Source organism: Macrobrachium nipponense, chromosome 2 (genome assembly GCF_015104395.2).
Source record: "Macrobrachium nipponense isolate FS-2020 chromosome 2, ASM1510439v2, whole genome shotgun sequence".
NCBI classification, from domain to species: domain Eukaryota; kingdom Metazoa; phylum Arthropoda; class Malacostraca; order Decapoda; family Palaemonidae; genus Macrobrachium; species Macrobrachium nipponense.
In genome coordinates, this window is record NC_087201.1 from 60260766 (window position 1) to 60269692 (window position 8927).

The following is an 8927-nucleotide window of genomic DNA, read 5'->3' on the forward strand; positions in this document are numbered from 1 at the left end:
GCAGTTGTCCTGATACCGTCTGTGGGTAAGAAAGAGTAGTAGAGAGAATAAAGAATGGCGTAAGTTTTCCCAAATGCCCGAGCTCTGAAATTTTTTCGCTCTTTTCCCGATAGCTGAATCAGATTTTTCTTTTGTCGAAGAACCAGGAAGCCCCACGGCAAATTATCAAATATGCGGCGCTACAGCACCAATAAACTGTCCAATTGCATTACAAACAATAACGGGGGATGTATTTGTCTCTGTTATAAATGATCCTTGCCTGGGCATGGAGACCTTGAAGGTAGCGTCAACAAGACCTAACTTCAGTGAAAACAAACTGTGTGAGAAGTTGAACTTCAGTTGTCATTTGTCGCCAGTTTGTCAACGAAGCTGTTTGAACTGAGAATCGGTTGTTTCACGGACGTTTCCTGGATACATTGGAGAAGACACTACTGTTTGCTGTATGATCGTTTAATATATCTGCGTGGAACTTCGCTGTGGTGTACATTCAATTCCAGAGAGACCTACGTGGAGTTGTGGCAAAGCAGATTACCAGGTCCTGATGGCAGTAAGTTTGATTTCTTTGTATTATCTTCTGTTAACTTTTGAGGTTGCTGTTAGTTTCCAGTATTTTGTTTTGATAATTTTATGTACATAAGTTAGAAATTTATTTGAAAAGTTCGTTTACCGTTGCTTAATATTTCAATTTTTTCACTTTTACTCCTTAATAATTGTGTGGTTCCTCTTAACTCTGCTAGCCAAGCCAACACATTCTTTGTTTTAAATAACCTTGCTTAATCGGAATTCGTGAGTTTATTCTTTTTTATTTTTCTCCTGTAATGAAGGTCATTCATAATTTTTTTATTAGGCCAGGGGGTCTTGTTTTTCTGTACTCAATACGAAATCTCTTTAAAGGTCAGGTTAATCTAATTTTTTAACATAAAATAGTGGAATTTATTAGTTAACAACTGTTAACTTCTTACCTTCCACGGAGGTTAGTATACTATTTTTTTTATATATCGAAAGACTTTTTTTGGGGGGAGGTGATTTTTCGTGTTTAGGCATTTTTTGTATTAAAACTGTTACTTTGGTTTTGGTTCAAGATTCGGTTTTAAAAAACTGAGTAAAAATATGTTATCCTGGGTTGAGAATTTTGACTTGATGATCTTATTTATTGCAGGAGTTTTATCCCAAGAGAAGTTGAATAAGTTAACTTCATAAAACTGATTCACTAACACCTGAAAGTAATACCCAAAATTAGAATAAAAACAGGGCTTAAGCCCGTCCACACGGTCGATCTTAGATCGACGAACCTTGTTCGATGTGACGTCAGGATAACTTCGGTATCTACACCTGCGGGAAAAATGTACTTTACTCTTCAAGACTGGTTTTGGTTCAAGATTCAGTTTGCTAAAACTGAGGTGAGTGACACTTAAGATGTGCATGAACCATCAAAAAAATTTTTTTTTACCACCCCTACAGGGGCGGTGCCCTTGTGGGGGTGGAGACCCCTCCCATGCCCTGTGCCATAGGTCTTATAACCTATGGACAGAGCAGGTGTATGGGAGGTTTAATTTATTTTTTCCATTTAGGTGTAAAGTGTATTAGTCTAGCCATTTTTATTAGTTAAGTGACCAATTTTTTTTATTAGATTATTTTACTAATTTTTAAACCTAAATTTTTCCTTGTCTGAAATTCTGATATTTAGACAGTGCATAACTATTTATTTTAAGGTTGAGTTTGGATAGTGAAAGACCTTTTTTAGGCTCGGGTATGTTTCAGTCATAAAAAGTTTGTAATTAATTTTCCTTATTTTTAAGATCTTGGACTTGAACCCAAGCTCAACTGTAGTTAAAGTTTAATGAATCCATACTTTTAGAGTGTTAATCTAGAACGTTAATCTACACCTAAAGAACGTTAACTTCTGTGATTAGTCTTTGTGGTATCGCGTTGCTTTGAAAACTAATATTTAGTCATTTTCATTAGTGTTTGAAATTTTTATAGTTTGAAATATGTAACGTAAAGTTTCCATACAGTTTAAATATTTTTGTCTACAGTCTAAAGATATAACTTTACTGGATAAGATTAATGCTAGTGATAATACAGTGAACTAGAATATAGTTAGTTCAACATCCATCCATTATTAGAGTTGGAGGATTGTGCTTAAACTTCACTTCCCAGTATCTAAAACTATCACTAGATTGTTACTACTATTCTTTTACCTAATAGTCCTGACAATCTGACCTCTTCTTCATAAGCAATTCTTTTACTCCAGTTTTCTGGACACTTGGAGGCTTTGTGGCCTTTCATTTAAAAGGATTTCTTTTGCAAATTTCTTGAATCCCTGATCAGAGGTTTTGGAAAGTTTTGCTTGAAAGCTGTTGTTTCAAAAGTTTAAGAGGTTTTAGTCAAAGGTTTTGTAACATTTGGTTAAAACTTAATTGTCTGAAAGCAGTTTCTTCATATTTTTTTTAGGCCCCAGTCTAAGGTTTTGTAACGTTAGTGTATAAGTTTAAAAGCTTTCGATTTGCAATTTTCTGGAAGCGCTCTTCAGGGGCTTTGTAACCTTTTGTTTGAATGCACTTGTTTGGTAATTTTCTCTTAATTCTATCAGAGGCTTCGTAAGTTATGTGAAAATGTAGATCTAAAGTGAAAGTTTTATTTCATCTTGGTTAACATTGAATGCCTAATGTTCAAATTTAATGTAATGCTCTTAAAATATATTTTTTTTATTCGGCATTTTCTTTTATTCACAGGGTAAGCTTAGTGAAATGTTTTTAAGACGATGCAAGCAGAATAAGAGGGAGAGAAACTGAGGAGAGAAACTGAGGATCTGGCTTAGATTGCAATGTTTTGTAGCATACATTTTGCAATGTTTTCAATTGTGTAATAGCTATTTTAAATTGCAATAAACTGCTTTAAATTATCTATACTATGAATGTATGAACATCTTACCTTCACCAACGGCAATTACATTTTAATTAGTCAGTATATATTTTAAGCGTAATATAATTTTAAACAGAACGAGTGCATTTATGTAGTAGCTGACCATATTTATTGAAATATTTTACTTAGTTCCGGAACTGGTTTGATTTATTTATAACATGATACTCTAAATTCTTTAATGAGTAAGATATTTGATACCATGTATGGTAAGTGGTACAAAAATATTTATTAAAAACAAAAAGTTATTGGATCGGTGTCATGATTCGGTTTAGCAGTTTTATTTACAGAAGTTATACAAAGCCCAATGGCTTAATTGAAACTAAAAGCGACTAACTATAGCTAATTAGTACTCGGCTACCGCAGAGGAAGTTAATATTACTGCGAATTTTCCTATAGTCATTCTCCTGTTAATGGATTATAGTTCAGATTCTGACCGTAAACTAACACGAGATTTTAGTATTTATGGTACGGGGAATAAGGAACAAATTAAGGATCGACTATGGCTAGGCTAATGACCTATGTAAAAGATTGTTGTACACTGAAAACACTTGACCTGCCATTCGGCGATTCCCATTACTGCTGTGAAGACATAAAGACCTTTCTTGAGACCAGGAATAACACATATTAAAGATTCTGTAGTTTTCATACTTCTAGTCAATCATAATTAACTTTTTTCAATTCAAATTATTTTTAGGAGATAATCCCTAATGAGTTTTGACTTGATGCCTCGAGTGTATTGAATGTTTCCTTTTGATACTTTATAAGACTGGGTCTATGTAGTTGGGGTTTTATGCTACCTTAGGCTTTTCCTCCTTGAGTTAATAGAGGATGAAGGATATACAAGGTCCCTTTTACCCTTAGTTAAGTTGAGTTTTAAATGTCACTCTGAACGCCTCTCTCTCTCTCTCTCTCTCTCTCTCTCTCTCTCTCTCTCTCTCTCTCTCAAATAAAAATCCCTTGCCTGAATTGAAGAATTTGTTCCATAAACTATTATAAGCGCATACCGGTATAAATACCTATAAGCTTCAAAGGAAACTGGGATGATAGTAAAGCAACAGAGGCTGCGATCATTCTGTCGAGTGACCTGTTAGTATCTCTAAATTCCATCGGCTTGAGTAAGCGCCTCAGTGGCGTGATCGGTATGGTCTTGGCCTGCCACCTCGGTGGCCGCGAGTTCGATTCTCGGGCATTCCATTGAGGTGTGAGAGAGAATCGGGCATTCCATTGAGGTGTGAGAGATGTGTATTTTTCGACGTGGCTCGAAAGTCACATAAAGCCGTTGGTCCCGATGCTGAATAACCGCTGGTTCCATGCAACGTAAAGACACTATACAAACACACTGTCGGGCATGCACGTCGGGCATTTCCAGCTGTTTGTATTTTCTCTGAAGCAGTGTTACCAGACAATCTCATCGTTCTGGCTCCATCCTCTGCCAGCCAGTACAGTGAAACGGGTTATGGGAACAGCGTTTGCCCGTCGGGCTGTGCCCGGTAGTGTGGTCAGGGCTTACTGCTGATCGCGCTAGTTAATGACTATTAGTTTGGTTGGATGTATACTTCCATGCAAATAAACTGTAGCCAATGCTACTACCTGTGCAATACTACTCAATGCATCGAGTATGATGATCATGGTGGGCATTTTATGACCTTTTTTTTTTTTTAACTGACCTGGCTGGAGAGTTTGCCGTCCTGGGCTGGTTTATTTATTTTTTTTTTTACCAATAATTTGAAATTGCAGGGATCTAAATTAGCAGAAGCTAAGGAGTTGCACAAAAATTCTAACTTTTGTTTCCCAAGAAAGTCTTTGAACTTCGACTGTTAATTGGTGTTTACGCATCTAAAACCTTGCGTCATTAAGGCAAAATAAAAAAAAACTTATTTCTACGGCATATTTCTTATTCATATACCAGGGCAATAGATGGCTATTTAAAAGCAAAAGTCGGTGGGGAAACTAAGGACAATTTAGTCTTCATTGAACCACACTAATTTAGCAGTTAACATCCTCTCTCTCTCTCTCTCTCTCTCTCTCTCTCTCTCGCTCTCTCTCTCTCTCTCTCTCTCTCTCTCACACACGACACGAATAGACGATGGGAACCATCACTTGCTCGACTACGAATTGGCCATTGAAACCTCACATACCCCGACCTGATGGTCCCGTAGGGGGTGAGTACCGTCAGTGCACCTCATAAGATGCACTGTAGGAATTACTTGAGGTTCTTTGCAGGGTGCCTTCGACCCCTAGCTGAAAACCCTTCCGTTCCTTTTACAGTACCTCCTTTCATATTCTCTTTCTTCCATCTTACTTTCCATCGATTCCTAACAATCGATTCATAGTGCAACTGCGACGTTTTTCGCCAGTTACACCTTTCACTCCTACCTACTGTCAATTTCCGTTTCAGCGCTGAATGACCTTTGGCCTAAATTCTTTTTTCAGTTCAATTTAATCCGACCTAATGAACGGATCCCCTCCAACCTTGTGTCCAACTTGTCCTTTCCCTCTTTCCAGATCGTATATGACCCATCCGCCCCAGCAACCCCAGTCCCACGTAACAGACCCTTGACCAGCCTGACCTCGCCTTCATGACCTTTCTCAGCGAAACAATACTTCTCCATAGAACGCGCAATCTGCTTCCTTCAACAAATAAATATTCTTCATCTAATAAACCTACCAACCAAGAACAATTACCATATTGTATCTATAATCAGCATGACATAGCTCCATATGGTCTCCCAGGCCTGGTACTTGATGGATTTAAATCTAATTCAATTCACACACGTAAAGCCCCTTCCACACGAAGGGCAAATGCACGGCGGGCAGACACTGTTACCAATTTTGTGAGTGGATGCCGATCACGAGTGTGGTCCAAGTCAAAGGCTTGCCTGCCTGTAACTACTGCCTCCCTTGGATTGTTTGGTCTGGTAACACTGTTGAAAAGCGAGAGAATTACGGGCAAATCAGAGTGCCCGTCGTGTGTTTGCCCCTCGTGTGGAAGGGGCTTAAGTACGCGTGCGTGCGTGTACACAGTCGTTCTGTACCATTTATTTTTATAAAAAAAGAATAGAGACAGAGAGACATGGATTTTTGTAAATTTGTTTTCAGCTAGAACGGACAGTTGACAGCTACGTAAGCGCGCACACAGTCTAGTACTACGAGCTACTCTTATGAGCAAGAGCACGTGCTGGCATAGGGCTAACGTAAACTTGACAGAAGGAGGAATTGTGTTGTTTTTATGACTGACTTAAGTGGAAACTCGGAGGCTTCGGCCCCAGTGTCAGCTGACAAGCACACTTATTTGTCCGTTCACGTATTTTTTTTGCTCGTTTGTTTAATATACTTTCATTTTTATTCTTAAATAAAATGCAGATGAAGGAAATGGAGGGGATATAATTTTTACTAATGCCAGTATCTAAACCCGACGAAACACATTTGACCCCAGAGGCTATAGTATATTCACATCACCGGTGCATCTGATGTCTAGGCCAGTCCCCTACGACGCTCCTGATTGGCTGTTGATAAGCCAATCACGGGACTGGAAACTCTGACTCTTTCAAGACTTCACATAAGTTGGATGTACGTTCCACCTCTCCTGAGGGATGCTTCTTTCAAAAGCATCCCTCGGGAGAGGTGGAACATACATCCTCCCTATATGAACTCTCTCTCGAGAGAGAGACAGAGTTCCCAGCCCTGTCATTGGTTTATCAACACCCAAACAGGAGCGTTGTAAGGGACTGGCCTAGACATCAAATGCACGGCTGATGTGAATCTACTCTACTATAGTACTAAACAAGGCGTAACAGTGTAGGTTAATTACTGCTTCATCGTGTTTAGTACTTAGCCCTCGGGGATCAAATGTTCCTAGCGAATTGGTCATTTCACATATTCCCTGAGGACCAGGGATTTCATGTATTTGCTGTAACGTATAATTATATGTTAACCTTTGCCTGACACATTTGGCACGCGTAGTTGTTGCCCACGGCTGTTACAGATGCTCTGAACAAAAATTTTCCAGTTAATTATAATTTACTTTAAAGTTTGGATGGTTTTAGAAGACGAATACTTCTCTCCAATTCCAATTGCCGCCAAAAATAATTAGATATATTAATAGATTTCATCACTTATGTATTGTCAAACATATATATACTTTCAAGCCTGCATTTCTGTAGGTAATTATGAATATTTGGTCACCTCAGAAATATTGAGGTAAAGGATGTTAATTTATGGACCTTTCGAAAATGTGATGATGTCGAAGCAGTAAGCAGGTCACTACGAATGTTTTCAGAACATCAAATAAGTCGGAAAAGTACAGATTCAAAACTTTCCTACTTTTCCACGCGTTTTTCTGCATTAATATTCGATTAAAACTCCAAGCAACCAAAACATTAACGTGATAACGCTTTAAAGCGCCTTTCAGGACATGCTAAATATAAATGTAAATTACCTAGAATTTTAGGAACACCTTTGAGGCAGCCAAATTAGCCATGTAGTCGTTCACTACTTTGAAATTTGGTGAGTTTAACTAAAGCTTGATAACAGGAATGCCTAGTTTCTTCTGCAATGAATCACAAATATGAGAGAAATTTTAAAAACTAACCTATAACCTGATATATACGTGTATGTATATAACATATATACATAATACATATATCTAATTATATATCTATTATAGTTATATATAAATAATATATATATAATATATATGTGCATATATTATATATAATATATATAGTTTAAAATTGAAGGCGGTTTCTATCAACCAGTAGACATCAGTCGATGCAAGGTGAAGGACAATCCTTTATTCCCATTATTTGTACTTTATTGTCGCGACGTTTCAAGACATAAAAGTCCCATTATCAAGCTAAAAAAAAAAGATAAAACAAAAGTTAAAATCATAAACTCGGAATACATACTAAAAGATTAAAAAAGTTACAAATATAAAAAGCAGTACAAGAGTAGGGAGGAGTCAATACCATAAAGGTGCTGTAAGCACAGACGAGTGTCAATTCGGCCGGGTCAGCTTCGACTTGAACTCACGAGAGATACAGAGGTGTTGAGGAAGACTGGGTGTTTAACTGCGGAACGAGTTGTTTAATGAAAAGTGATTCTAAATAGCTAAATGATGTTCGTTAGGGGATTGGCCTATAATTTTAAAATCTTTGTAATTCAAGTCATGTTTACATTTCTTTGTATGCTCGCGTATACATGAAAACTCAGGATTAGTTAATTTGACACCTGTTCTATAACTAACGCCTCGATGAGAATCTAATCTCACTTTGAGTAACCTCCGTGTGGAGCCGACGTACTTCCCTAGATTACATCTAGGGCAATTAAATAAATATACGACTCCTGAGGTCATCAGTGGACTGAGTTTCTCCTTGTGTTTAAACAGAGATCTGATATTCATTGGGTTTGCAAGGTATTAGTTTTAATTCAATTGCAGGAAAAAACTTTCTATTGACAGTTTCAATTCATGGTAGAAATTTTTGTTATGAATAAATGGACTCTTGCAAACAATCGTAATTTTTTTGGCACTGTTGGCATTTTAATTTTAGGGTGGAAGATATTGTTCAAGAATTTGTACAGGTGTTTATAAAAAAGTTTTCGATGGAAAGCAATTGTCAGTGAAATATTGGTGGAGATAGGTTATTTCATTGTGAAAATGATTCCAGTTTGAGACGTTATGTTAAAAGCCCTATGAAAGAGGGTAGACATGGAGTTTAGTTTAAAATTATAAAAACAGTTGCTATAAAAATTCGATCCCAGGCCGGTAAACGTTTCCTTTCTAAAAACCGTGGTGTTAAAATGATCATCATATCTAAAAACGGTTACATCCAAAAATGGCAGTTTATTTTCCTTTTCATATTCAATTGTGAAATTAATGTTAGGATGTATTTCATTGGCATAATCAAGAATTTGTCAGCCTGATCTTTATCTCTGAACAGTAAGAAGGTATCATCCACATACCTATTATAAAATAATGGATGGTAGGCCAAAGGACAGTTGTC

General features: G+C 37.2%; 1 long non-coding RNA gene across 1 annotated transcript; it reads left to right on the top strand.

Moving 5' to 3' along the window:
- On the top strand, window positions 1-3017 carry LOC135221435 (uncharacterized). Its single transcript, XR_010315947.1, has 3 exons — window positions 1-547; window positions 1160-1400; window positions 2736-3017. It is a non-coding gene; the product is annotated as an uncharacterized LOC135221435 (long non-coding RNA).
- Window positions 3018-8927: the final 5910 nt, after the last annotated feature.